The following is a 27,751-nucleotide window of genomic DNA, read 5'->3' on the forward strand; positions in this document are numbered from 1 at the left end:
ATTGAACAAGCTTTCAGCAAAAAGAAAACATTTACACATACTGCTTTCTTCTACAAGAAAACTTCCCTGCCAGTTTATTGTAGGTTTATTTTCAATTGAAATTTTTTTGTCCAAATACCAAGAGACTGAAACAGAACGTTCAAAACTTGCTTCCAGTGTTACTAATTATCCATAAAGGTATTAATCATATATAATTAATCATCTTAGTGAATCCTGGTTGAAACACTAGTTCTTCATTGTTGCCAGATCAATTTCTAAGACCTTTAGTGCATATTTTTAAATTGCCAAAATATTTTCATTGCAAAAATAATCCATTCTGAATTATTTTGGAACATTTGTCTGCACAAGAGTAGAATCTCAAAGCATGTATTTTTGTGTTAAAATGGTATTTTACAGCTCATTACTTCAGAGCTCTATAAGGGTGATGGGATTTCAAATGTCAATATGCTTATATAAATTTTAAAAGTTTGTGTGCTTTATAATCCAAATTTGATAATTTTCTCAAGCCAGTGTTCTGGTAATGGTAACCTGCCATAGGAGCAAGTCTTTTCATGCATGGCAGAATAAAATCAAAAAATAAATATTAAAAAAATCAGTGAGGTTGTGTTTTAGCAAGGACCCAAAATAACCCTGTGCTCAAGATTTCTGTGTGTTGGGGACATCAACCTCCAGAAATACCCAGTGGAGCCCCAGGCCTGTGCTGGGCGTTTCACTGCACTCTCCAAAAGCTGCAGATCCTCTCGTTGTTTCCCTTGGAAGAGCAGCTGTTCTCCATTGCAGAAACTGTTTCAAAACAAATACCATCAAGGTTTTTCAGCATGGTCCCTTCCAAATCCTAGAGGGCACAGTCACCCTCGCCTCCCCTCCTGCACAGTTCTTGCTTTAATGCAAAAAGCAGAGCTGGCCTTTGCTTCCTCCACGTAAGCAGCACAGCAGGGCAGCAAATCTCCAGAGGAAACGTGCTGGGGTAAAACAGTGCCAGTGGAATTAACCCAGGCCAGACAAGAGGTGCTTCCTGGTGGGACAGTGCCAGTCTGTGTGACGTGGAGGGCACAGACACCACTGCTGACCATCACTGCTCTGCCAGTTTTCACTCCGCTCTGATCAGTTTTTACTGTGTGAGGTGGCAATGTCCCAGTGACAAAGTATGGCTCTCTCCAGAACAACATATTTGCAATATTTTCGTGAATAATCACTTATCTGAAAGGCTGAGGAGGAGGCAAGCTCTTGGCTGTGCTGGTCCTCCAAATAACTTGTTCTGGAGCAGGGGAAGGCAAGGAAGGCTCAGGGTGTTTCGAGTGCAATCACAGAGGTATCAGATGCCTTGACACAGCAGCAGAACACAGGAGCAGGGGCAGCCACGTCCCTGCCACCATCACAGGAGGGATGGAGGGACATCAGCGATCAGTAGCGTTCTGAGGCAGAGTAAAGCATGGAATTGGAGCAGGCTTCCAGCTGTGCTCCTCAGTGGCCTTAAAGCCACAGTAACAAATTGCTGTAGAACTGTTTTCCAGACCTGACACAAAGGGACTAGAGAAGAATGGAGTTGCTGCTCATTCAGGACTCCTAGGTTTATGGAGACTGAGATTATTTTACCACTGACATAAGAGAACTGCAATTGAAAGTGTCTTCTGAATGCTTTTGGTAATTACAAACATGTGTAAGAGCTGGCATTTCTTCAAAAGCCCTGAAAGTGATGCCTTTCTTCCTCAGGAAAGCTGGAGAGGGACTTTTGACAAGGACATTGGTGATAGTGGAGGGGATGGCTTTAAACTGAAGTAGGATAGATTTTGGTGGGATATTGGGAAGAAATTCCTCCCTGTGAGGGTAGGGATGCCCTGGCACAGGCTGCCCAGCACAGCTGTGGCTGCCCCATCCCTGGAAGTGTCCAAGATCAGGTTGGACAGGGCTTGGAACACCTTGGGACAGTGGAAAGTGTCCCTGCCCATGGCAGAGGGTGGAAGAAAATGATCCTAAAAGTTCCTTCCAGCCCAAACCATTCTGCAATTCCATGATAATTAAAGCAATCTTGGGAGCTGCCATCCCTAATTACAGATCACACCAAGAGGCCATAGAGCAGAGCAGAGGGGAATATCTGTTTGTTGATGTCACTTTTGGGAAAGAAAAAAACATCTGCAGGATTTAACTGCTCAGCAAGAACCTGTTGGGTTCTGAGTGAGATCTCAGGTGATCAAACCGAGCCCACAACTGCAAGAGAAGGGGTGAGGGACGGAAGGGCCAGGTAACACCACAGCTCAGCTCACACTGCTGAAATGCTGCCAAAGGCACCCAAATCAGCCTCATCTGCTTTGTTTCTGCTGTGTCCAAGGTCAGACAGGACCATCCATACTCAGAGAAGTTACTTTCACTTGTCAGAGCTGTGTTAGAATCTGTGTGATGAGTCAAGACTGTAGCTCAGCATGGAGAATGGAGCTGATGCCCTGCTCAGCTTTTTGTGTAAGGTGACAATAACTGAAAAACCTGTGAGGAAGGATTTCTACAGACCAAATTTGTTCAACATTAACTGCTCACTCACAGCTCTCTGCATTTCCCAGGAGTTCCTCTGGCGCCCTCGGGTTTTCCACTGCTTTTGGAACAAGTGCTACTCGCTGTGTGCTGAATTCTCTTCTGACTGTCTAAGAAGTCTACCAGTTTTAATGATATGTATAAGCATGATAACCAACTGCTTCTCTAAAGATGGAACATCTTCATTTCTTCTTAAAGCACTGTTTCTAAATATAAGGAATGAAAACATTTATGGCTAAGAAAAAATAAAGCTACTTCATCTAAAATAAGATCAGCTAGAGGGACTGCTATGAAGCAGTTTTATTGAAAGAATTGCATAGTCACTAATTCAAGAATCTGAAATTTTCTTTAGGATCTGAGGACCAAAAAGCTAGATCCTTCTATTTAAAAAGCAAATCAGATCAATTTGGTTTCACCTTTAGCCAAATGCCTGACACCCACAATTTCACTCCTGCTCAGCGGGTCTGACTAAGGAGTGAAGGTTAAATTTTGCCTGGAGAAAAACAGATCAGTCTCTGGGGAGATGGATTATAATCAGTTTCCCTCACCCAGCATGGGACTCATCCTCTCATCACTGCTGTTATTAGTTTGGTGGGGCTTTTTTGAGGGGGGGTGTGGGAGGGTGGCAACAACACATCTGAAACCCCACAGGTTACTCAGCCATTGCTGCTGCTGGGGGGATGCCAAGAGCCTGGAATGCCAGAAAGTCTGGAATGCCAGAAAGCCCATTCCGATGCCTACACCTGCAACCAGGCTGCACTCCATCGGGCCTGGGTGACTATTTTCACTTCAGCTGCAATACAGACAGGAAATGTTGACACTGACAGAGAAGAGATGGTTTACATAACGGGTCGTGCTTTCTCCCAGTTTCCTTTCAACCCTTACATGACACTGCTGCTCCACTCTCTAATCCCTTGTTCAAACATGCAATTAAAGAGCAGCCACACCCTTGCCAGCTCTTCCTTAGTAAGCAACACCTCAGGAGAGCAATTACAACCACTCCGGGAATTTACTTGCAGGGTTTGGAATCACTGCGTGTGTGTTTTCACTTTTCTCAGTCTGTTTTCCTGAGGAATTCCCCGCTCTGGAGAAGTCGGTGTCTCTGTGCCTCCAAATGTTCTGATGTGGCATCTCCAGCCTGATATGAACCATTGGGCCAGAATCCCTTGGTCAGTAAAACCATCAAGGATTGTACATTGACACTTCAATATCACCCTTCAACCAAACTGCTTTGGATAGTGAAAAGGGATCAGCAAAACCTAAGGAACACTGAATGTAGCCCAAAGCAGAACAAAATATGGAATTGCCACTGAACAGCAGTTTAATACATAGAGAAAACACTCCAACAGAACATCTGGCACAGGGCTGAAACTAAGAAAATACAAGACAGAATTATCCAGTTCCTGATCTGGCCAGGAGACAGCATCCATTGGTTTTAGGCAGCAGACAGGAATCCTGACAGGACTAAAATCTTGTTAGAAAAATGGATGTTCTTTGGTTTGGTTGGTGTTAAAGAGGATCAGATGATCAACTCTTTCCTGAATGCTCAATTTTACAGCAGAAGCCAGGTATTGGCCTTAAATTACCAGATAAAATATTTAGTCCTTATCCACACAGTGATAACCGTTCTGCAATAATTGTCTTTACTTCAACAATCTAGTCAGCACTTCCTCAGTGCTCTTTGAGTTTTCCTTCTTGTCCTTCCAGATTTCAAACATCAAATACTTCCGGAGGGAATCAGAAATTCATGGCTTTTGGAAGGTTTCCCTAAACTCTCTGAGACATGAAGAGGAGCAATGAAGGTGCCAAGTTTTGCTGTGCACCTTTGCTTTCTGGATGATGGGGACACTACAGTCTGACAATTAAAGCAGCTGGGATGGAGCAGGAGGTTATTCTGTAGTGTTTCTGACAAACTGTTCTAGAGGAAAAAAATGTCTCACTTTACAACAAAAGAAAAATAAAAACAATCCAAAACTGCTCATGTCTAAGTGAAATGGCTTTCTGCTTTAAATGCAAATGGCTTTTTCTTTTGAAGCATTGCTTAGGCACACATGGCTTTTAAATAGAATATTGCCAGCAGCTCCTGCACAACCCCCCCCAGACCCACTCTGCAAAGTGGTGCTCGGCTCCAGCGCCTGTGTGAAGGCTCCTTCTGCCTGGAAAAGGCAAGCCTGTACTGAGCACACTGACTCACGGACTGCCTCTTTTTTTATCGCCTCTATTTCCATAATCCAGCAGACACAGTGGGCCCTGTCAGGCATTTAGCAAGATCTTGTCCTCAGGGTTGTGATCCAACGGTGATGGGTGCAGGAGTGACTCAGCCGGCTGGAAAGTGCTGCAGTAACCCCAGCCCAGGTGATACCTTCAGCCTCGGATGAACGCGGCGCAGATGCTCGTGGCACCTCTGTGCAAAACACATCTGCTGTTGTTACTGATCAGATGTGTCCTCTGGGGATTTTGTTCCGTTTCCCTTTTTCCTCTTGAATCATTGGGTTTGGTTACATTCCAGTTCTACTGCACAGAGTCCAAGTCTGAGAACAAGTTAAGCTGTGGCAGGAAGGAAGGAGCGCTCACAACCTCAATTCCCTGGTGACAGGTCTATTAAGCAATAAATAATGAGCCTTTTACTACAGGTTCTAATTAGAGCAGGACTTGTCTGATCAAGGAGCTAAACTGAGCATTCATTCCAAAATTCAGTTTGATCTGTTGCAGTGACATTCAAGCTCTATTTGTTTTCTTTTTGAATTGATGATGCACAGGGAGAAAAGGGAAAGGAAAAGTGTTCATGCCATCAGCTGCAAAGGATTGCTTTGGTTCTAGGCTCTTTACAGTGACTGGAACCCAAATTTCTAAAAGCATGTGCATTCCAAGCCTTTAGACACTGTGAGTTGACATTTTAAGTGGGGTGGAATATGCTGGACATAGGAAGGGGCTGCTTAACAGGGAAATAACAAGAGAGTGTGCTCAATTTGCTAGACAATGTCCACTGTATCAAACCTATAAATGTAAAACCCGAGCTTTTATTTTGTTTTCTCACACAAGGTCCAGAATACTTTTTAGAAAGTCATGGAAAACATTTTCCTATTAAGGTGGTAAAAAAACCAAACAGACAGATTTTGCACAAATTTTTTAAAAGCCTTTTCATCACTGAAAACAACTATAATAAATTTTTTGCCACAAATGTTGTTTAACAAACAGTAAAACTGGAGGCTTTGTTAAAAATATTCTGAATCAGAACATCTGTAATGAGCTAAAATGAAGAAGTGAAGGTGACCAGAATCCAAAATTGTGTGAAAAATCCTCCGTGAACTTCTCAAGACTATAAATCAGAATAGACAAGGAGAGCAAAAAAGAGGTTTTGGAATCATATCCATAATTTTAGATGATTAGTAGCACAGGAAAAGCAGTTTCTAATGGGAAAGTGCTGTTCTAAACTGGGACTGTTTACTGGGGAATGATGGAAGCCCGGTCCTCTCGTTCTAGGAAGTCAAGAGTTCTTGAAGTTCCCTTTCAAAGTGCTCTCCCAAAGCAGATCCCTGAAGCCAAAGACAACAAACTTGGCCAGGGTTATTGTCAGGCTGAAGCAAACAACCCCTCAGCTGTGTGTCTGCAGCAAGTTGTGACCCCAGACAGATCAGTCAGGCACCATCACCAGTCCGAAAACCATCCCCACCACTGCAGTGTGATTTTCCACCTGCAGGCTCAGAATTGCCACACACAGCTCTGCCATGGATCTGCAGAAACCCTTTTTGCCACAAGGAGCTGATGCAGAAAAGCCACATCTAAGTAACAGCATCTTCTTGCTCCACCCTGGCCACATCAGCAGTGACCTACACAGAATGCAGCTCATTATGCAGAGAAGGGACTGACACAATTAGTGACTAATTGCAGATGTAGGAAAGAGAAGAAAACCCAAACATTCGTGTTCCTTGCTCTTGACAACCTTCTGTTGGAGTTTCCATGCTTCCTTCATGCTGCTGCAGTAAGAGAGAGCTCAGAGCCAGGAGAATGGTGGCAATAAAACTTCTGGGAGAAGTCAGGGGCTTTCTGCTGTGCCCTGAGTGCAGTCAGTTACTCTGATTGCAATTTCTACAGCCAGCACGGGGAGGAGAGTGGAACTGTGAAAATTAAGGCCACATATTCCAGGAGTAGCAGATCCTGTATAAGCTCAGCGCTGCTGACGTTTTCATACAATAATGGAATCATGAATGGTTTGGGTTGGAAGGGACCTTAAGGCCCATCCCATCCCACCCCTGCCATGGCAGGGACACCTTCTCCTATCCCAGGTTACACCAAGCCCCATCCAGCCTGGCCTTGGGCACTGCCAGGAATCCAGGGGCATTCACAGCTGCTCTGGGAAATACATTCCAGCCCCTCACCACTCTCACAGGGAAGAACAGATTCTTAACATCTGATCTAAACCTACTCTCTGTCACTTTAGAACCATCCAATTAAGTTACATCAAGAGATTTTTCTTTCTGAAAATGCAAAAGAGGGTCCCAGCACCTCAACTATAACCAACCTAAAAATTTTATTGAAATTTGCACTTGAAATACTAAATTGCTTCTATTTCACCAATGTATTAAAGACATTACAGGTCAAGATTTTCTGATTTGCTTAAAAATAGCCAGATATTTATTTGAAGAATTTAAGATACAGATTATCTTATCTACAATGGATTTGGGACAAATTGAAAAAAAATAAATTATCTCATCTTCCCTAAACTCAGATCACCTTCAGCTTTATCAAACTGCTTAGACATCATCTAATGTGAGTGAATAGATGATTCATTTGGTGATTAATAACTTCAAATACAGCTGTCATCGGCAGCAAGGCTTAAACACTGGCTTGGGAACATCAAAGCCATGTGAGGGCAAACAGGGAGAGTCAAATTAATAAATGAGATTTTTTGCAAATTGTATCTTCTCTGGCTCCTTCAGCATTGGGCTGAATAATGATGTTGATTGTAATAGTTTATTCTTAATGTTCATAACAACCCATCATTCTTCAGACAGAGTGTACAGCACTTATCTTCCCATCCATCAACCAGCCCTGGGTTTGTGTTAACCAGTTGTAACAGGATCTTGTGTTTGAGCATCAAAAGTGATTCAACAAACATTTCACACTGTCACTTTCTCAGCATCGCCCAGTTTCTGTTTTGGTTTAGCCATTTTCTCCATCCTATTCTTATTTCTCTAACTTTCACAGACTTTTTTTTTTTTTTGTGCTCAAGATCTTGCTTATTAGTATAATTTTTAAATACTCCTCAACTGCATCCTCATCAAGCAGCTCTCATTCTATTTTTCCTATTTTTTGCAATATATTTCACTTATTTGTTTCTCAAATTGTCACCCAGGAGATGCTGTGACTCCCCCCAAGCAAGTGACCACGCACAGAATGGGTGCTCCATCAGTCTGAGCCTACAAACCAGGTTTTATTCCTTCACCCTATGGTGAAATGGCAGCTGGAGGCAGGAGAACCCTGGCCAGTTTTAGTGCTTCTGATGAAGTGGTGCCCAGGGAATAAAGACATTTTTCCCTGCAGAGCTCCTGCAGAACAGGCTGCACAGCGCAGTGCTCCTGCCTGCTTCCCTCTCCCCTGACGCAGCCTCTGCCACTCAGCTGCCTCAGATCTTCCCCTCAGGTTCTTTTTAATGCTCTGGCTTTCAGCTCAAGCATCAGTTAGAGCTGGAGGTAAACTCATCCCTCCAGAGGAATCAGAGCAACTCATCGAAAAAAATCCATGGACCCTTTGTCCTGGATGTGTGAGAGGTCTGCACTGGAAAACTGCTAAAGAGAGATCCCTGCAAGGCTGGGCCTTTGGAGACATCTGGGAAATGTGAAGAAGTTCCTATAGAGGAATTGAACAATGTTTTATGTATTCAATTATTTATTTAAGACCGAAAATGAGCAAAACCACATGCACTTATGGCATTTATTTTATGTTTCACATTTCCCTGGCAGTCTCTGTGCAGGTAGCACATCTCAAGCATCATTGTAAAGCTCTAAAACACCTTTTCAAAGAAAAAATACATTTTTGAAAAGTTTTTTTTCTGGTTTATTTAGAGGTTTTGTTTGTTTGTTTATTGATTAAATAAAGCAGTCACAAGGATAAAAAATATTTCTGGGCTGACTCCAGTTGCTTTCCTGGCTTTTATCCAGTGATGTTCAAATCAGGGGTTGTTCAAACTATGAAACAGTAGTTTTGCCATTTACTCATACAAAAACTTGGGAGCTCTGGTATTTTTTTAGTACACATTGCTAACAGGGTTCAAGAGTACCCTCTCCTGTCATGTGGCTCTGGCTGTGCATAAACATTGCTTTGACCAATAGGGGCAAAATTAGATACTTCCCAGAATGATTTGTTGCATTCTCACGACAGTTGCGATCCCAGACTGGATTAGATCCAGTGGGAAAATGTTTAGACAAAGTCCTGCAGCAAAGAACACTTCTGAGAGATGTGCCTGTGGTCTGCCTAGGACAGAAGGCAAGGTTATAGCCAGGCCTGGAGAAAAGTGCTACAGGAAGGTGTCTTGGAGTGCTCTGCCTGTTCATAGGGAGCAAAAAACTTGGAGCACCCAGCAAATCTGCAGCCATGTTCATGTTCTTCCCTGGGAAGGTGGGGAAGCTGGCACAGGCTGCTCAGAGAAGCTGTGGCTGCTCCTGGATCCCTGGAAGTGTCTAAGGCCAGGCTGGAGCAACCTGGTCTAGTGGAAAGTGTTGGGGTTGGAACTGGATGAGCTTTGAGGTCCTTCCCAACCCAAACCACTTTGGAATTCTAAGATCTCCAATACCAACCCATTTGGTTCAGCTCCTATTACTCAAACATCATGAAATGGAAACCAGAAAGAAGAAGGAGAAACATGGGGAGATCAGAAAAGGAAGGTATCGTTCTCTTCAAACACTCTCTCCTGATTCACTAGATTTTAGGTTTCAAGAGCTCTAGGAAATATTTAGCTAAAGACTACTCCTAAACCAGTGATCCAGCAGGAGAGATAAGCTCGTCAGGACTGACAGTTAGTAAGTGCAAATGCAGCATGAAGTTGGAAGCAGGAACATGGTCTTAGCACCTCCACTGTGCTGCACCAGCCAGAGCTTAACCAGCCTCTGAGACCTTAGAAACTTAAGTCCCTGCCCATTTTTCCTCATCAGCTAGTTTGGAGCAATATCTCCTAACAGTTGCTTGGGTTTTTTTTCCTCCTTACTGTTTTCCCCTTTCCTCTTCTGAGTTGGACTCATTCAGTTTGCAGATTCCACTCAAGGATGTGCTTCTTATTCAAAACATTTCTACTCTCAAATGCATTTTTGTCTATGCCTTCACTTTGAATGAAGGCTGCAACCTACACAACCTTGCCTTTTTAGCCCCTTCAAATGAGTTTTATTAATTTTTGCTCCTCACTGCTCCAGCAGATTGCTCTGAGTACTTTCTGCACACATCCACACATCATCAAAATAGTGAATTATGCCTGGAAATCTGACACACATATTGTTAGAAGTTCATTAAATCTGCATTCCTGCAGTCATATTGTGACAGCATGCTTAGGAATATATTTCCTGATTCAGGTGACACTGTTACTCAGCTTTTCCTACTCTCTTTGATTGCTGGAATATTACCTAAAGCTGTTTAGAAGATAGAAGATGTGAGAAATTGAAATCATCTGGAGATGATTTGTCAGCTTCTTGTCTGCTACTGCTGACAGGTAACATTACAAGAACTAATTCACTGTTGTTGTTAAATTCCTGTTATTTTCATTCACATCTTTGCTGTGAAGGCACAGAAGATCCTTTGTCAAGCAGAGTCTAAACAGCAAAAGATAAACAGAATATGTAGGAATGACTTGGTAGTGCTTTGACTGTGCATCCTCCATTTTATGTTAATTCTTAGTGTTTAAATTACCTTCCTCTCTAAGCCAGAGGTCAAAGTAAAATTTCTTTTATTTATTTTCCCGGTGTGACGGAAGCAGCAGAACATGGTGGTGCTCCTCTGTGACAACTCTGACACTGCAGACAGAGGCTCAGGCTCCAGCTGAGGGGTGTTCAGAGCAGTAACAGAGGAAAGCTGAGCCCACTGCTCTCAACCTGGGAATTGCGGTGCCTTTGGAACAGTCTGGTTCCTGAAAGAGGGGGGGAAACCTCAAGGCTCTTGGTTCATTTTATCTGGCTAGGAAAGCAAATAGGAAAAAAAAAACAAAGATAAGAAATACAGAGCCCCATAGCCAGCAGCAGAAAACCCAAAAACCTTCTTAACCTTGTCAAAACCAGCTGCTTTTAGCACCTAAACAGGATTTTGGTATTGCTGTAAAAGTATCTGTGCCTCTGCTTAGCCTCTTCCATTATAAATGTAAGACATTGAGGAAGATGGAAATGAGCAAGGACTCAAATAAACATTTCAGCCTCTTGTATTGGAGCTCACCACCCAAACTGTCAGCCCTGCAAGGACCTTTAGGACACACCAGTGTTACCAGGAGTCTGGGAAAGACAAATGCACTTCAGTGGAGGAAGGTTCAGCAGTTCACTCCTGTCCTAATTTTGCAGAAGGACACAGCAATGTACATTCAAACAAAGCTGCTGTAGCAGCAGGCAAAGTGCTATAGGAAGGAATCAACTCAGAGCCCTGGACAGACCTTCCCTCTCCATCCTCCTTGCCATGGCTGGAATAAACAGAATTTATTGTTGTAATCATCCCTCATCATGGGCTGCACATATCCTGTACCACTACCAGCATATTCCATAGCATCTTGCATCCCTCTTACCCTTCCCTAAACTTTTAACCATTTTTTAATTTATAAATAACATTTAAGTTCATATTTCAAAAGCATGCAGGCTTTTTGCCTCTATAAAATCTCCAAGAAATCACCTTGACTTCCCACAATGTAGATCCAGAGCATCCAAAGTCTGTTTGCTTGTTATATTAATAGAATTCAGAAAATTGCTCTACAACATTCCTAAAAAAGAGAATCAGCCAAAGTTAGACTTGGCATCTGCACAAGTCTCAGTTATTTTTTGGAATACTTTGACAACACTCTTATGTTATTGTCTCTGGGTTCAGTTTTCTGTTCATGTATTCCCCAAAGAAGGAAAGAATGGTATTCCTGTTCTCTGAATAAGGACACATCTTGCTTGTCAGAGAGATTTAATTATTTATTTTCCCTTCTCCTTCTTTGAATTGTTGGATCTTCAGATCAGGAGGTTTCAGGTCCTTCTAAATCTTGCTCTTCAAAGAAAGTCATCCTTAACTGCCTCAAATAAAGAAACAAGAGCAGAGTTTTACCTGCAGAGCAGACACCTTCAGTTATTGTCCTTTCAGCTGGTTACTGCAGGGAGAGCCTTTGGAGAGCACAGCAAATCCATAAGGTTCCTGAATCTGATTTAGTAACACAGAAAACCTGAGCTACTCAGTGCTGGCACGAGCACTGTGGCAGAGCCCCAGCTCCACAGGCTCCACTTGGCTTCACCTGGGTGCTCCTAGGGACAAAATAAAGGTGTAGGACAAACAAGGTGACTCCTCTAAAGCTGCTTCTGAAGGAACCCTGCAGTCAATTGAGAACATTTTCATTTTCTTTCTTCCATTTGATCTCCTCAGCAACATATTTTTCATATTATTCCTCACATTTTGCTTCCATCTGGTTTCAGCTTTTGATTAGAAACTTGGAAGCTCAGCCTTAACAGCTCAGTGCAGAGACCTGAGCTGCTTCCAGCCATATTCCTCCTTGGAGGATCTTAACTCAGCCGTATGGTTCTTTTTACTGAGGTTGTATCCTCAGTAAATAGTTTGCAACTCTTGGAAAGAGCAGAAACTCTTGCAAACAGAGGAGGGATTTGTTATCCTGGAAGAAACAAAACCTGCAAGACAGATGATAGTGATTGAAAAATATTTGCTGTGCAAAGTGGCATTTATAGGGAAGCTGCAAATTGCCAGGTTTATCAGACAGGACTCAATACATATTTAAATGTTGGTTGACATCTCACCAGTAGTACAGGACCAAGAGTACCCTGATACCTGAGCTTAACCCAGAATTCACTGCAGCCACAAAAAACTGACAGGAAAGTTAGTGCTCAGGAAAAAAATAAAAATTAATATGTTTAATAATAAGTATTGTTTTGATGGGGTTGTAAAATTGTAGAACCACAGAATGGTTTGGGTTGGAAAGAAACTTAAAGCTCATCCAGTCCTACCCCTGCCATGGCAGGGACACCTTCCACTATCCCAGGCTGCTCCAAGCCCTGTCCAACCTGGCCTTGGACACTTCCAGGGATCCAGGGGCAGCCACAATTTCTCTGGACACCCTGTGCAAGGGCCTCAGCACCCTCACATGGAACAATTCCTTCCTGACATCTGATCTAAACCTATCTTTATCCATGTCCCTCCCTCTGCAGGATCAGGAAGAGCTGGTAGTTGTCAGGGCAGGAAAGGTTGGTGGCTGGTCCCTTTTTTACCTTAAAAGCATTAAAACATCCTGAGCCAGAACAAGTCTGTGTCTCCCTATGTGTTTGCAACAGGGCATGACTGTGACACACAACTGGCAGGCACAGAAACACCCAAGAGATGTGGGTGGAAAGAAAAAAGATTTGGGAATGGTGACCCTCCCACATCACCTCAATTCCAGCACAAGTGCTTAATTCTCAAGGACCTGGGAAGGTCACAGAAGAAAGCCAGATACAGGCAAGCATCAGAGGAAATCCTGTGCTTTCCAGCTTTTGAGCAGCACCAACAACTTTGCAAGGCATCCTTTATGAAGTATGCATGAGAAGTTACCTACCTGGCCTGCAAGTGCAGGGGAGGGCTGGAAAAGAAATTCAGCTAGACTGTAAGAATCAAGGAAATGGATTTAGACTTCACAGAATTCTGAGCAATCAAACAGGACAGCCAAAGAAAGACAAAAAGCAGGATTCTAACCACAAAGCTACAAAGGAGCAAGTTTCCAGATTCATCCAGCTTTTGTCACTTGGGTTTTTTTTCCCCCTACATTCTAAGCTTTTTTCCTATATTCTGATACCACCTCATCTGGGCTGTGTTTTTATATTATTCTTTGCAGTATTTGCAGAGTTCACAGTGAAGACTTGAGACATATGTAGGACATATGCAGGAGATATCCTGGAATGATCTCATGTTTACAGCTCCAAGAGGGATCAGAGAGCTGAAAGTTGGTCTGGATTGTCCCCTAGTGGTTCCTACCTTTCCTGGGGAGCAGAACCCCACAGGGGCTGTGAGTGCTGTGATGCTCACAGCATCTCCTAAATTCCTCACTGCAGACCTTACCTGGCCATTTGCTCCCAATGCTGCCCTTGTGATGATCATTCCTACACATGATCTTCTATGCTATGATTAAGTAGCTACTCTTTTAAAGGTTTTCCCAAGTCTGTCATTTATAATCCGAATTCTGTCCTCCCCCATTCTGGCAGCATTTTACAGCTTTGTTGTCATTCATAAATCCCTGTCAGAGTTCCCATTATCCAGGTTATATAAAAGAAAATATTGGCCAACACATCATCACCCAACTTCACTTGATAGGCACTAAGAAGTGCAGGGAACTGGTTGTTGTAGTTAGGGCCTGGCGCTGTGGAAGAATTCGGGATGTAACGGAAAGCCAGTAACCCACCCCTCTCTCTAGGATAGGAAGTCCTCTTGTAATTAGCCAATAGCACCCAGGTGTGACTATGTAGATGGGAGTAACACAATGACCCAGGCTATAAAATGTTAAGTTTCCCTGCAATAAATTGCCATATTTGCCATCTATCACATTGATGCTGTGGAATGTGGTCCGAGCAGCTGGAGAGTGGCCGCCGTGCTGGAGCTGGTCAGGGTGCTTATCTTGCTTTAAACCCAACAACTGGTACAGCTTATATTACCAAAAAGATTCAAGGAAAAGGACTGACTTCCAGAAAATTCTCACAGATCTTGAGATCTGATCACATTCATCTTGTTTTCTTCAGCCACAGAGCTCAAAGAAACAACTCCATATCTAAAATCTGAAATGCTGCTTTTTCAGTAACAGGTCAAAATTCCGAGTCCAGATCTGTTGCCAGCTCTGCCCATGTAAATTTTTTACATTTACCTCTTGTCCAAATCAAGTCATATGGTACCATATAGGCTTTCTTCCTGCACATTTTTCCATGTTCAGAGCACTGTTTTGTAATTTAATTGGGAAGTTGACAGTTCCAGACATCCTAAATCTCTACACAGTCATCTCCTCCATGTTTGACCTCAGAAACTTGAGGGGCTCCTATGCTTTTACCAAGAGCTTTGAAGCTAGGGGAGAAGGTTTTGTTCTCATTCTTTCCTTTTCTGCCTAAATCGTCCTCCAGCTCCATGTGCATCCCAGCAGTTTGGGTCAGACTCACACTTATTGTCCATTGTTCTGTTATTCTTCCTCACTTCTCTTTTCCTTTCCATATTCTGAGTCCTCTCTGATGCAATTTCAGCTGTTTTGCTTAGAAAGTTCCTGTCAGGCCACACATGCAGCAGCACAGGAAGCTCAGAAGAAACTGTGGTATCAAGTGTTTTAAGTGCAATTAACTGAAGGATTGTCATGGAAATCTAATCTATCTAATTTAAGCTGAAGAACCAAGTTATTAGCTTCAGAATTCCACTAAACTTTCAGTTCTGTTCTCTATTCCACCCAAAAACACTTGGGAATGAGGGAGTTCACCAAAAACTTCAAGTCATGGTATGTGCTTTAAAAAAAGCAACATAAAATTAATTTAAAAACCCAACAACAACAACAAAATATATTTGCAAAACCCCCACTCATCAGAAAGAAGGTAATTTCTTCTTATTACAGGCACAGAAAGCTCCTCCTAGGGAGGTAAATTTATTTAATTCTAAAGGATATGCTCCTTTTGGACAGACAAGTTCCCCTGTAAACAGCACTGTTACTTTTCAGGAGGTTACTACAGAATAACTCCTTTTATTACACATGTGCTCTAAATTCTGATCATAACTAAACTGCAAAAAATCCCCTTCAAGGTACTTCAAAAAGGGGCTTACAAAAGTGATAAAAACCGGAGGATTTGGGTGTTCAGTGTTTCTAGAGGTGTGTTCTTATGCCATAAATATCCAGGATATACATGGAAAGCATGGAGAGATTAGATCAATATGTCAGTAGTAAAAACCAGATCTGTGTCTCCATCCACTCCATCCCACTCAGTTTTTGCATTAATCTCATTAAGAGGTTGCAAGCATAACCCAAGAGTGCTCCAAAAAAGCAAAGCCAGCATCTGCCACAAGACATCCTCCCCCTTTCCTCATCCATGGAACACACATGGAGGTGCTCCTGCCTCACTCTGTGCCTCCTTGCTCCTGGAGCCAGATCAAAAGAGCACACCTGGCATTTAAATGGAATGCAGAGAGGTCTGAGGTGGCTCCTGGATCCTGTGAGGGCTTGTCCAGCTCTCCCAATGCTTTTTCAGTTTGTCCTCGCTGCAAGGACGTGCTGCACGTGTCAGCCTGTCAACAAACGTGTCCTACCTCACTGCTGGGAGCAGGAAAACTCCCTCTGTGCCTGGATACTCATGAGGAAACATGTACTCAAAGGCAGAAGTGGTAGGACAGCAATTCAGCTATAGGTTTTTTAAGAGTTGCTGCAGGTGGGGTCTCACAAGGGCACAGGAAGGGGGAAGATGAGAGGCTGAGGAACAGCAAACACAGACAGAAAGGTCACAAAACTGCCCAGCAATTTCCTGGGACTGGGGGAGTGTGATCCACAAAAAATGGGTATTCCACAATACATACAAAGGGTCCATGTCCTTCATAAGAAATCTGACTTTAATTTAATTGCAGCTCATAGCTTTGTTTCAGTGATGATGGAGTGAAGCTGCTGTGAGCTGGAGTTTGGTTGTGCCTGTCAGGGCAAAAGGAGAATTGTTTGAAACTCAGCCTTTCCAGTGGCTCCTGCTGCAGAGGCAGCCAGTTCCTGAGCAGAGTTTGTTTTACAAACACAATGTGGTCATCTGCAGGAAATGAATTTGTCAGTGGGGCTGTGCAGCAGCACCTGAGCCCACCAGGCTCTGCACAGGCAGAGAAGGTGCCCAGGAGCTGCTCTGCCAGGGCTGGGCTCCAGCACCTTGAAACGTGGGGCCCAGCACCAAAGGTAGGGAGGCCTTGATCCATGAGAGATCAGAGAATCGTGGAACCATTCATCTGGAAAAGCCTTTTAGGATTATCAAGTCCAGCCATTCCCCAGCACTGCTGTGTTCACCACTAACCCCTGTCCCCAGGTGCCACATCCACATGACTTTGGAACACGTCCAGGGATTCCACCACTGCCCTGGGCAGCTGTGCCAGCGTCTGATCACTCAGTGAAAACACTTTCCACAATATCCAATCTAAACCTCCCCTGGCACTATTTGAGGCCATTTCCCCTCATCCTGTCCCTGTTCCCTGGGAGCTGAGCCAAACCCCCCTGGCTGCCCCTCCTATCAGGGAGTTGTGCAGAGCCAGATATTCCCCCTTAGCCTCCTTTTCTCCAGCTAAATACACTCAAACTTCTGTGGGTGTTTCCCACATTGGGAACCAGACCAACGTAGTAATTTCTTTTAACCAAATCTCTGAAAGTGAGTTATAAGCAGTGGGGTGTTCAGTACCTTCCTAGCCTTCAGTATTTATTATGGATACCTTACAGAAAGGCTGTCAAGTGCTGTTGGTTCCATTCCCACAAAATCAATCCTTTTAAGACATCACACTCCAAAAGGGGACAGTACAGGAGCAAGACCATTACAGTGGGAGCAAGGAACAGCTCAGCTTTCCAGACATTTGCTCTGTTTGAGGCTAGATTTTTCTGTGGAAATTCCCAAAGTATCCCACATTTCTGTGGTTGATCCATGTACAGAGAAAAAACATGATTGCAATCAATCAGCAATTTTTACATTATTTCTTCCTAATTGTTTACAGTACCTACAAGCAAAATTTAGGCCTGGAAATTCGCACCTATTCCCCCTCATTAAGCTGTTGGGGGAAATCACTGATCGTTCTACCAGCCTAATATTGATAAATCCTGATAATTCCCATGTTCAGTCCACTGCTGCTCCTGGTTAAGCATCCCTCTACTCTGACTCAAGAAGAAGCAGCTCAAGTGCCCTCTAGTGTGGTTTCAGAACATCCAGTCCATGTTTTTCCCAAGTTTTTGGTATTAAATGAGAGGGTTTCTCTATGGTTTGAAGCATTTCTATAGATCCATAGACTTTCATGAGTTAAGCCACTGTGAAAAACAGGTTCACTGCAAAATTGATGGTGATTGTAATTTTTTAAATAAAATTGCTGAATGATAGTTATGACTACTTTCACTTTATCCCCAAAATAGCAAAATTTACCCAACATGTCTGATATTTTCATGACCATTATATCTGCTTGTGGGGTGTTGCTGTTATTGGATTGTTTTTCTTGATATAAAAGGATTTATAACATCACCATTTTATAAAAAAAAATATATGGTACTTCTATTTACTTTTCCAGTTTCTTATAAGCCCAAACTTTGAATACATATTTATCAAAGTAAATTTTATTTTTCTACCTCCTGCATTCTTAGTGGCTCCAACAAACATTTCCTGAACTGCTCAAGCGATTCTTACTGCTCCATTTGAATTACTTTCCTAGCTGATTCAACCTGAAGAAATTTGGCCCTTTTAAAGCTATTCACAGTCTGAATAATGAACGTGCTGAGATCATCTCGGAGCACATGTTTCTGGAAGCTTTCCTGGCTGGGCTGCATAGGCTTTGAAATAAGCTTCCTGTTTTAGCTAATTCTGATTTAGCTGCAGTCGTGTGCACACCATGTGAGCGAACAGACTCAGGCACCAAATGGATTTGTTTTTTCCAGACTGAAGGTGGAAATGGGAAGAGCACAGGCTGGGGACAGATAATGTTTCAGACATCTTGCATAGTAGTGAAATTCTCAGAGCTGACTTGAAAGGAATGCCAGAGAAATAAATATATGTTCTGGTAGCACCTATGGCCTGTCCACTTTACGGGCAGCTGCCAGTAAATGCTAAAGGAAACAGCTTGGGAATGTAAGGGTAGGAATAGGAGGAGCACATTCCCAGTTTGGCCTGCTGGAATTCAGTGATGTTTGTTTTAAGAAGATCAGAAGAAGAAAACGTAGAGTGAGAATAATGGAAATAAGGGCAGGCTGAATTGTGGGATGATTTCAAAGGAAGAGTCCTGTCCCTTGGCTCATGGCTACACAGATTGGAGCACTGGAAATGGGTCTCTCCAATTCTCCTCTGCAATTCACAGCCAGGCACAAAGACTCCAATACCTTTCCCCTAATTTTTCCTAAACACTTAATCCTACTCCACTCTTAACAGCCTTTTCTATTACTTCTTAGACCTGGGAAAATGTAGAAGTCTATTTAAAACACTGGCAAGTTTCCAAGCAGCAGCAGCAGCAGCAGCAGCTGTGCTCAGATCAGCTCTCCCTGATGGAAATTTTCTCTTCTTGTACCCAAACAGCATCACACCATGATCACATCAATATATTTCCTTCAAGTGTTCCAGCCAGAAGCAGAAAAGCACCACTCATTTGAATGGGACAGTAAATAAGATTCTATCATGATTGAAATAGGAATCCATGTGAAATAGGAATTATATCTTCCTACTGCCATAATTTTCCTTTTCACACTTGCAAATATTTTTCCACACTGCAGCAGTCCTGATGAGTGTTTCTTACAGGGGTTAATAAGAACTAAGGAAGGGGAGGAGGCTTATAAAACTCGGTGAAGTTTTCTGTAGTTAATATGCAATAAATAATGATTTTAGACATGGGTTGATTTGAGATAGCATGGAAATAGACATTTTGGTCTTAGTGGCAGGTTCTTGAGATAAACACCGGTCATTATTAGCATCTGATTTCTGTCTTAAAGTCAGAAGTACTTGACTTTTCTACCCAGATCCATGAACAGTTAAACACCTTCATGAATTGCCAAATATGTCTGAATTAGTCTGAGTACATTTGCTCTGGAAGGACATTTTGTACCTCTCTAATATGCAATTACTGATGCAAAGGCTTTGTATAAATAGCACAAGAATAGCTTTGGATCCATCATTTTAAAAAGTTCCTCCTCTCCTCAGCTTTCTAGCAAATTTCCATAGAAAATAGAAAACTCAGCAGCATTTCTGTTTATTTGAGAAGAAACCACTCACACAAGAAAGCTCATTTTGGACCTTTCCCTTCTGTTTTGTCCTTGCAAAGGAGTAACTTGGGGTAGAATTCAGAAAAGCAGAAAAGCTCTTTGGACTCCTCAGTCATTGACTGGGATTCTGTTCTCAGCAGCTCATCCTGCAGGGATAATTTTACATTTAATCAGTGCTGAGGCTCTGGACCCCAAAGCTCCCCCAGCACTGATGGTGCACGTGAAGTACCTAAGTTAAAACCATTGAATTCAAGGTGCAGCCCAGCAAAGAAATTTACTCTTGGAGTGAGGAGGAGGAGAAGGAGAAAGGCACTGTTGCTGCCAGTTTAACTTGTATGGAGCCCTCCTGTAGCCTGCAGGACAGATTAAATAGCAGAGAAATCTTCCCAAAAAATTAACAAAATCATTTATCGTAAACATGTTGGACTGATCATTTATTTGAACAGAAACCAAAACTTCCCTCAGATAACTGAATTCTGTGTCCAAATATTCTTCTGATACAACACAGGCAGGGTTCTTCTGTGCCAAGAGAAAATCACATTTCATAGTAAGGGTAGAGCAGGCAGCATGGTGGTACCCCAGATGTAACAATAACCAAATGTTAATAATTATGAAGCTTTTAAATTCCATAGTGTTATTTGTCTGTTTGTTTTAAAAGCTGCCTTTCCTAATGGAAAGCCATCAATATTCAGAGAAATAGCAAAATAATAAATGGGCTTTCTAGTCTTCTTCTGTTCTCTTGTTTTCTTCTGTTTAACCAATGAACAAATGTATATCCTTAAAGGCCATAAATGTGTTCAGATTTCCCTTTGCCTTGGGATTCAGGGAGTATTTCTCTGTGATACCGAGCACCTGCTGCAGTTCATACATCACCTGCTGCTGCTGTCCTTATACTGAAACTTGAAAAAATACCTAAACCTCCATCAATTCCCAGCTTAATGCTGTTTTGTGGAAGCAGACACTTCTCTTTAAGGATTTCTGCTGTCTGCTGGGTACCCTCTCCCCCATCAAAATGAGGTGCAAACCCAGCAAGTGCCACTCAGCCCCTGCTGTCACTGAAATCTTCATCTCCTGCCAGCTGGAGGCAGCTCTGAACTGCAGCCAGGCTCTGCTGGAGGGAGCACACCCAGCAATGCATCCCTCCCTCCCCGGGAGCTGACCCGGCTCCCAGACCTCACTGGTCTGGTACTGGTATTTCTCATGGTGTTGCAAATCAGCCCAGTCCCCGATGGCAGTCAAGTGAAAGCAGAGAGGACGTGGCACGTTTCACCACTCACTTCTCTGATTTCACATTCCAGCCGTGATGCATTTTTGAAGGACCACAGAAATGTGCAGTTTAAAACCTGTCTAGTAAACTTCCTTGATCCTGAGGCATAAGCTTTGAATTTGAGTAATTTTCTTTTTTTTCCATTGCCCTTTGGAGCAGTTTCCTTTTCCTACTTGGCTCAAAAAATTTTCAAATCAAGACAGCAGCAACAGCTTGTTCCCTCCTGTGATGCAGATTGTGAGTCAGGGCCTTTGGGACCTCCATGCTGACTGCATGAAATTCCATGTGCCCCCAGGGGATTGCCCCAGGAGTATTCCTGGAATGGCTGGCAGTGTTTGGAGCTCTGTACAGCACCCAGGGTTTCTGCTGTTGCTACTTTCCAGGCTAAGGGCAGAGCTGCACACCTTCCTCCAGCTCCTAGAATCATTAAGGTTGGAAAAGATGATGGAATACAGCTCAGAGATTAGCAGAGCTTTTTAATAGGCTTTCTGTAATAAACAGTTCCAGAGCACTATGAAGTAAGTCACTCATAGACCCTTTTATATGTATTAAATTTTAATTCCCTGAAGAGAACAACAGATTATATGGGAGTAAACCACAGGGCTGAGCTAGGACTAGACTCAAGAATTTACAGTTCTGGGATCACTCCAGTGGCCTAATCTCTGCAGAAAATCTCCACTCCACACTGGTTGTGATACATATCCCCTGGACCTGTGGAAGCCTCTGGGCCCGGAGGCAATGAACACACAAAAATTGTGGAAAAACAGCTTTTTCTCTGTCACTGGGCATTGAGAGCAGTATCTCAAGGTGTTCAGTCTGTAAGAACAAGGATTAGAAGGTCAATCCTTCTCACTAGGAAGGCTGTAAATATAGGAGAAATATCCACATGCAAGTAGGGACCCCGTTCTCCTGGGAACTGCTCCCACTGTAATCCACAGCACAGACTCTTTGGCCTGGGCAAAAAGAATTAATCCCTGTCCAGCTGTTCTAGACCCCCTGTGACTCATCATGGAATCAGTTCCATACCTCATTTTCCATGCTGACCCAAACAGCCAGATGAGCTCAAAAAGACCTCAGCCATCACACATATTAGAAGAATTCCTTCTAATTAAACTTGAGCAACAGTTCTGATAACCTGTTTTTCCTTAGTGTTTCTCACAGTTTGACAGATCATGTTATTATCTTCTAGGCCAGGTTTCCTGGGAAACAAAGCATCTTCTTACTTTTCTAATCCTTCCAGGGAAATGATGCCAAATTAAAACATTTCATGAGCATTTATTACATTTTGTCAGAGATGGTTCATGGATAAATCAACGTCAACTGTCCAGAATGTGCTACTGATTCATGGGGGAGCTGAAACAATGAAGCTTGCTTTTTCAAAGTCTACTTCATGTCCAGAGGCAACATTAACCAGGATCAAAAGCTCCTCTCTGGCAGTTCAGTGTTTTGGTCAAGGAAACTCCACTGCTGAGACTGGGATGTTGCTACAGCAAAAATGTGTGAAAGGGGCTCTTCCCATGGACACCAACTCTAGCTCTTACCACATCACAGAATCCCAGAATGATCTGGGGAGGAAAGGACCTTAATGCCTCTCTCATTCAACCCTGTGCCATGAGCAGGGGCACCTTCCACTACCCCAGGCTGCTCCAGGCCCTGTCCAGCCTGGCATCAGACACTCCCAGGGATCCAGGGGCAGCCACAGCTTCTCTGGACAGCCTGTGCCACAGCCCCACCACCCTCAAAGGGAACAATTTCTTCCCAAAATCCCATCTTATCCCTGCCCTCTGCCAGTGGGAAGTCATTCCCCCTTGTCCTGTCCCTCCAAGGACAGGAGTGTCTCTCTGTCTTTCTTGTCCAGCCCTTCAGCTCTGGGAAGGCCACAGTAAGGTCGCCCCAAACCTTCTCTTCCCCAGGCTGAGCAATCTCAGATCTCAGCCACTGATCACAGCAGAGCTGTTCCATCCTTCTGATCATCCTGGTGGCTCCTCTGAACTGGCTCCAGCAGTTCCAGGACCCTCCTGTGCTGGGCCCCAGGGCTGGAGGCAGATAGGATCCCACCTGAGTGGGACAGAGAGGCTGAACTATGATACAGAAGCTTTTTCCCTTGGCAAGAGAAGATTTAGTGGGAATGTTCCTTTGGAACACCCACATCTTAGAGGCTGTGCAGGCTGTGCCTGTTACAAGACCCTGCAAACCAGGTCATTCTCTGTTCCTGCCCACCAGAATGACACACATGATGATCATCTGGGTGTCAGGCACCACTCACCTGCACCTTGTAGAGGGACTCAGCAGGAAGAGGTGAATCCAAGAGGGATTGTGCAGCTCACATCTACCTGAGTAGAAAGAAACCAGGCCCAAGAGCAGAAGGATCTGCAAAGAGAGAATATAACTGGTAACTGGGTGAACCTCTTGTTTGTTTAGTGCAGAGCTGAGAGGAGACTCAAACCACCAAGCCGGGACTGGGAAAGGCTTGTTGGAACACAACAGAAAAGAAAACTTGGTGTTCTCTCTTTCTTCCCACTTTGGCCTTCAAGGGGTGATGCTAGAAATAATATCCAGATCATGCTTGCTGTAGAAATGATAGGATTCTGGGATTTTACACCCTTGCAATGCAGCTTTCAGACACAGGCCGGGATTTGAAGCACAGCATATTCTGAACCCTCCTGAAAAAAGAAAACAAGGCCAATGCATTTGCCAGGGTATCCAACCAGTTCTCAACAGCCCCGTGTGAGCTTTGCAGACCAACCCAGCATTGCAAATACCTGATGCAAAGCAAGTAAATATATTGAAAAATAAAGCATGGAAGGAAACAAAGGAGCAGACGATTTGCCCAGACACTTTGAGAAGTACAGTCTCTTCCGACCTCCTCTATATTCCAGGGAGCAATTCCTGAGCTGCATTCAGAGACAGAAACAGAGTTGCCAGGCCCAGAATTCCGGAAATTACTCAGTGGAAATGGAAACAGCAACACAGATGCCAAAGGTATGATGCAAGTTTCATTGTCCCTGGAAGAATGGGAGTCCAGTATGGGTTTGGGGCTGTTTGCTTGGAATTTAAAATCAGTTGTAGTTCCACATAAATTTAGTATTTAAGTCAGGGAATAAGATTATTTTGTCCTCACTCCCTGGCTGATGTTTCTCTGAAGGGCTATTTTGGACCCTGGACAGGGAATTTGAGCTTATCATGCATAGAAACAGCTGAGAAACAGGAAGTAGATAGGACAAGGGGGAATGGCTTTAAACTGCCAGAGGGCAGGGATGGATGGGATACTGGGGATAAATCCTTCCCTGTGAGGGTGATGGTGGCCTGGCACAGATGCCCAGAGCAGCTGTGGCTGCCCCTGGATCCCTGGAAGTGCCCAAGGCCAGGCAGGATGAGGCTTGGAGCAGCCTGGAACAGTGGAAGGTGTCCCTGCCCATGGCAGGGGGTGGCACTGAATGATCTTTGAAGTCCCTTCCAACCCAAACCATTCTATAATTTTTTCTTTAATTCCATGAAATCTGAGCAATCCTCTGCAGAGCTAAGAAACACTCATAGAAGTTTTGCTGTTCACAAAGCATAAAACTGGAATTGTAAACCACATAGGAAACAGTCAAACACCAGAAAGAAAAAAGAATATTGTTTTCTCTTGATATCTGAAAGGTTTATGTGTTACAGAGAACCATTTGGAAGACTGAAAAACAGAGGAAGGGTAGGTCAGATATGGAAGGAAAATGGTAAAATTCACCTCCCTCACCCAAATAAATTTTTAAATATTTTAATTCTCAAGTCAGGATGAAATTTATGGGAATGATAAGTCAGGCTTTCTTCTAGTAATTGAAATTAAACAGCACTTGTTCAAGCAAGGACAGTTTCTTTTCCATCTATCACTACAAGTAATTCCATGTGTTTAGCAGTATCTGAACACCTAGTACTACAGTTGGATAACACTTTGCTAAAAAGTTTCCTAGCATGGTCTGCAATCAGAAAATAACTAAAACCAAATAGTCTTTTCCCCAGGTTATGCATAATTTAAATCTAACTGCAAAGAAATTGCTAGATTTCAAGCCTGTTACAAATATCCACGTGCTTGTTTCATCTAAAAACCTCAGGGGGAAAGGACACTTTGATAACAGAAGGGTCTTTAATATAAAAAGCAATAAAATCCATGGATTCTGAAGCTGGACATTTTCAAGATGGAAATGTCACTCTTTCCAGCAAACAGGACTAATTACAACAGCTCATGGAATAATACTGTGAATTGTCTACCAAGCAAATGCTTCCTTTACAATCTGATAATCCTACTGACAAAAATCCAATGGCTCTCCCGTCAACGATGTTGATTTGTTCCGAACAGGCTACGAAGGGAGAGCAGGGCTCAGCTTTGTGCCGGTGCCGAGGATCCCTCGGTCCGTGGGGCCCGTGTGGTGGAGCTGCTGCTCCAGTGAGCGATGGCCGCCAGGGGGCGCTGCCGTCCGCGGGACGGCCAGGCCGTGAGGGCCCGAGCGGGACCCGCGGAATCTTCCCGGAGCTGGGGAATGTCCTGAGACCCGCGAGGATCATCGACCCTGCCCAGCACACACAGCCCCAGATCCCACCCTCTGCATCCTCGGAGCGGTGCCCAGACACTCCTGGAGCTCTGGCAGCCTCAGGGCTGTGCCCATTCCCTGGGGAGCCTGGGCAGTGCCAGCACCCTCTGGGGGAACAAACTTCACTGAGATCCAACCTAAACTCCCCTGGTCCAGCTCCAGCCCTTCCCTGGGTCCTGTCCCTGTCACAGGGATCGGAGCTGTCCCTCCGCTGCTCTTCGGGTGGAGCTGCAGCCCCCAATGAGCTCTGACCTCAGAGCTCCCCTGACACTCCAACAACTTTATATCCTTCTCATATTGTGACACCCAAACAACTTTATATCCTTTTCATATTGTGATCAGCACTGCAGGCGAGGCTGCCGCAGCCCTGAGCAGAGGGGACAATCCCTCCCTCCGCCAGCCGGTGATGCCTTGCCTGGTGCCCCCAGGACGGGGATGTCCCTCCTGGCCCCAGGGCACACTGACTCACATCCAAGTTGCCACCTCCAGGGCCCCCAGGACCTTTCCACGGCACTGCTTTGCAGAGTCTCATTCCCCACTCTGTCCGTACATCCAGGGTTTCCAGGTCCTGCAACTCTTCAGGCACAGAATTCCACATGGTTAAACTCCGCATGGTTGGTGATTGCCCAGCCCTCACATTTATCAAGATCTCTCTGCCTCCAAGGGAGCCAACAGCTCTTCCCAGTTTCGTGTCAGCAAAATTTCTCAGTATCCTTTCAAGTCCTGATCCGAGTCGTTTAGGAAGAAACTGCAGCGCACTGGCCCTAAAACCGAGCCCAGCAGAGCCCCACCAGTGACTTTTTGCCAGCCTCATGTAACCGCTGTGCACCCCAAGCCTGCCTGAACCCCGGCGGGCACCCGAACCTGTGTGACCCCCTGGGCAGTGCCAGAGGAAGCCGTGGGATGCCTGAGAAGCTGAGAGAAGCTGTGAGAGGAAGATGTGAGGAGCTGAGAGCTCCAAGAGATGCCAAAAGCAGCACTTTGTGATTAATTCATTGCCAGAATTATGTGGGAAGGAGACCTACTACTTATGAAGGCTGAATGCTCCATTCCATACTTCTAGAAAAAATCAGCATGAAAATTAATAGAGAAGCCTAAAAAAAGACTTTTATGTTGCCATCACAATTCAAGGCAAAACCGCTCCCTCATTTTTCCTCTGCTTCAAATGTATCAGAGGATAATGGAGACTTTTGCTACTGTTTGATGCATCTCATTTTCATGAAGTTACTTTGATTATTCAAATGCATTCAATGCTTTTGTTATTTTAGGAGGAATACATCGGAGCTGATAGGTCAACACCATCTAGCAGAGCATCACAGAAGAAAAAAAAATGTGAAATTGGGGGTTTTATTTTGAATTATAAGGTAGATTCAATGTTTCTTAAAAAAAAATCAAACAACTAAAGCAATAAAGTGTTTTTCATTGCAAATGGAATAAGATATTCTTAATTGAACGCTGTCATTGCAATTCAAATAAACTTTTTTGAATTATTTTTCTAAAATGTGGCCAGGCTTTAACGTAACTAAAAACGAAGAGCAAAGTGAGTGAAAAAGGAAACCACTTCCAACATCCTTTGGGATTATTGCATCAATAGATGTATATAATTTGAAATAACAACACCAAACATATTTTCCCACGCATTTTTGCACGTTTTCCATACACACCTCAGGGAAAATCTATTCAAAACTTGAAAATAATCTGAATAGATAGAACTTTACAGTTATGACTAGAGCACAAACTAAAACAAAGAGGAAATAAGTGTTTTATTTGTTATTTTGTTAAATAAGGAGAAAAAATGTTTAAAATATTGAAACCCCACTTTTCTAGAGACACAACCTTACCTCATGCTCCCATCAAAGCCCCACAGGCAACTTTGGACTCAGAGTTTCTGGAGACCTCGAGGGAGCAGCTGAAAAAAAAAATCATAAGATGAGAAAGCTGTAAGATTCTGACAGCAGAGTCAGCATTTTGGGTCAAATTAGAGAACAAATTAATGATCGGAAAATGAACTTGAGGGACTCTTAGCTATGGCTATGAACCAAGACAAGTTTAACGACATCACATTCTTGATCCTGACTGTAATTTTATGGGCAGCATCTGCAAGATCTGAGCGTTTTTCAGAGACACACGGGGAGCCGAGAGGGATTTCACCGAGCTCACGGGGCAAACGGGGTGCCCGGCCCCGCCTCTGCCCCGCCCGGCCAGCTGCGGCCGCAGGATCCCCGGGCACGGCGCCGGGCACAAAGTCCGCCCCGGGGCGGGCCC

The 27,751-nt window shown here is 43.8% G+C and overlaps 1 long non-coding RNA gene across 5 annotated transcripts; it reads right to left on the reverse strand.

Annotated features, from left to right (window-relative positions):
• Positions 1 to 89: 89 nt before the first annotated feature.
• On the reverse strand, positions 90 to 27,693 carry LOC107214907. Of its 5 annotated transcripts, none has more exons than XR_004500267.1 (3): positions 27,328 to 27,693; positions 23,185 to 23,288; positions 90 to 783 (listed from the first exon to the last, which is right to left on the reverse strand). It is a non-coding gene; the product is annotated as an uncharacterized LOC107214907 (long non-coding RNA). The 5 variants fall into 5 exon arrangements; XR_004500265.1 differs by lacking the exon at positions 90 to 783 and adding an exon at positions 11,085 to 11,761; XR_004500266.1 differs by lacking the exon at positions 90 to 783 and adding an exon at positions 12,807 to 20,170.
• Positions 27,694 to 27,751: the final 58 nt, after the last annotated feature.

Source organism: Parus major, chromosome 26, assembly GCF_001522545.3.
Source record: "Parus major isolate Abel chromosome 26, Parus_major1.1, whole genome shotgun sequence".
Taxonomy (NCBI): Eukaryota; Metazoa; Chordata; class Aves; order Passeriformes; family Paridae; genus Parus; species Parus major.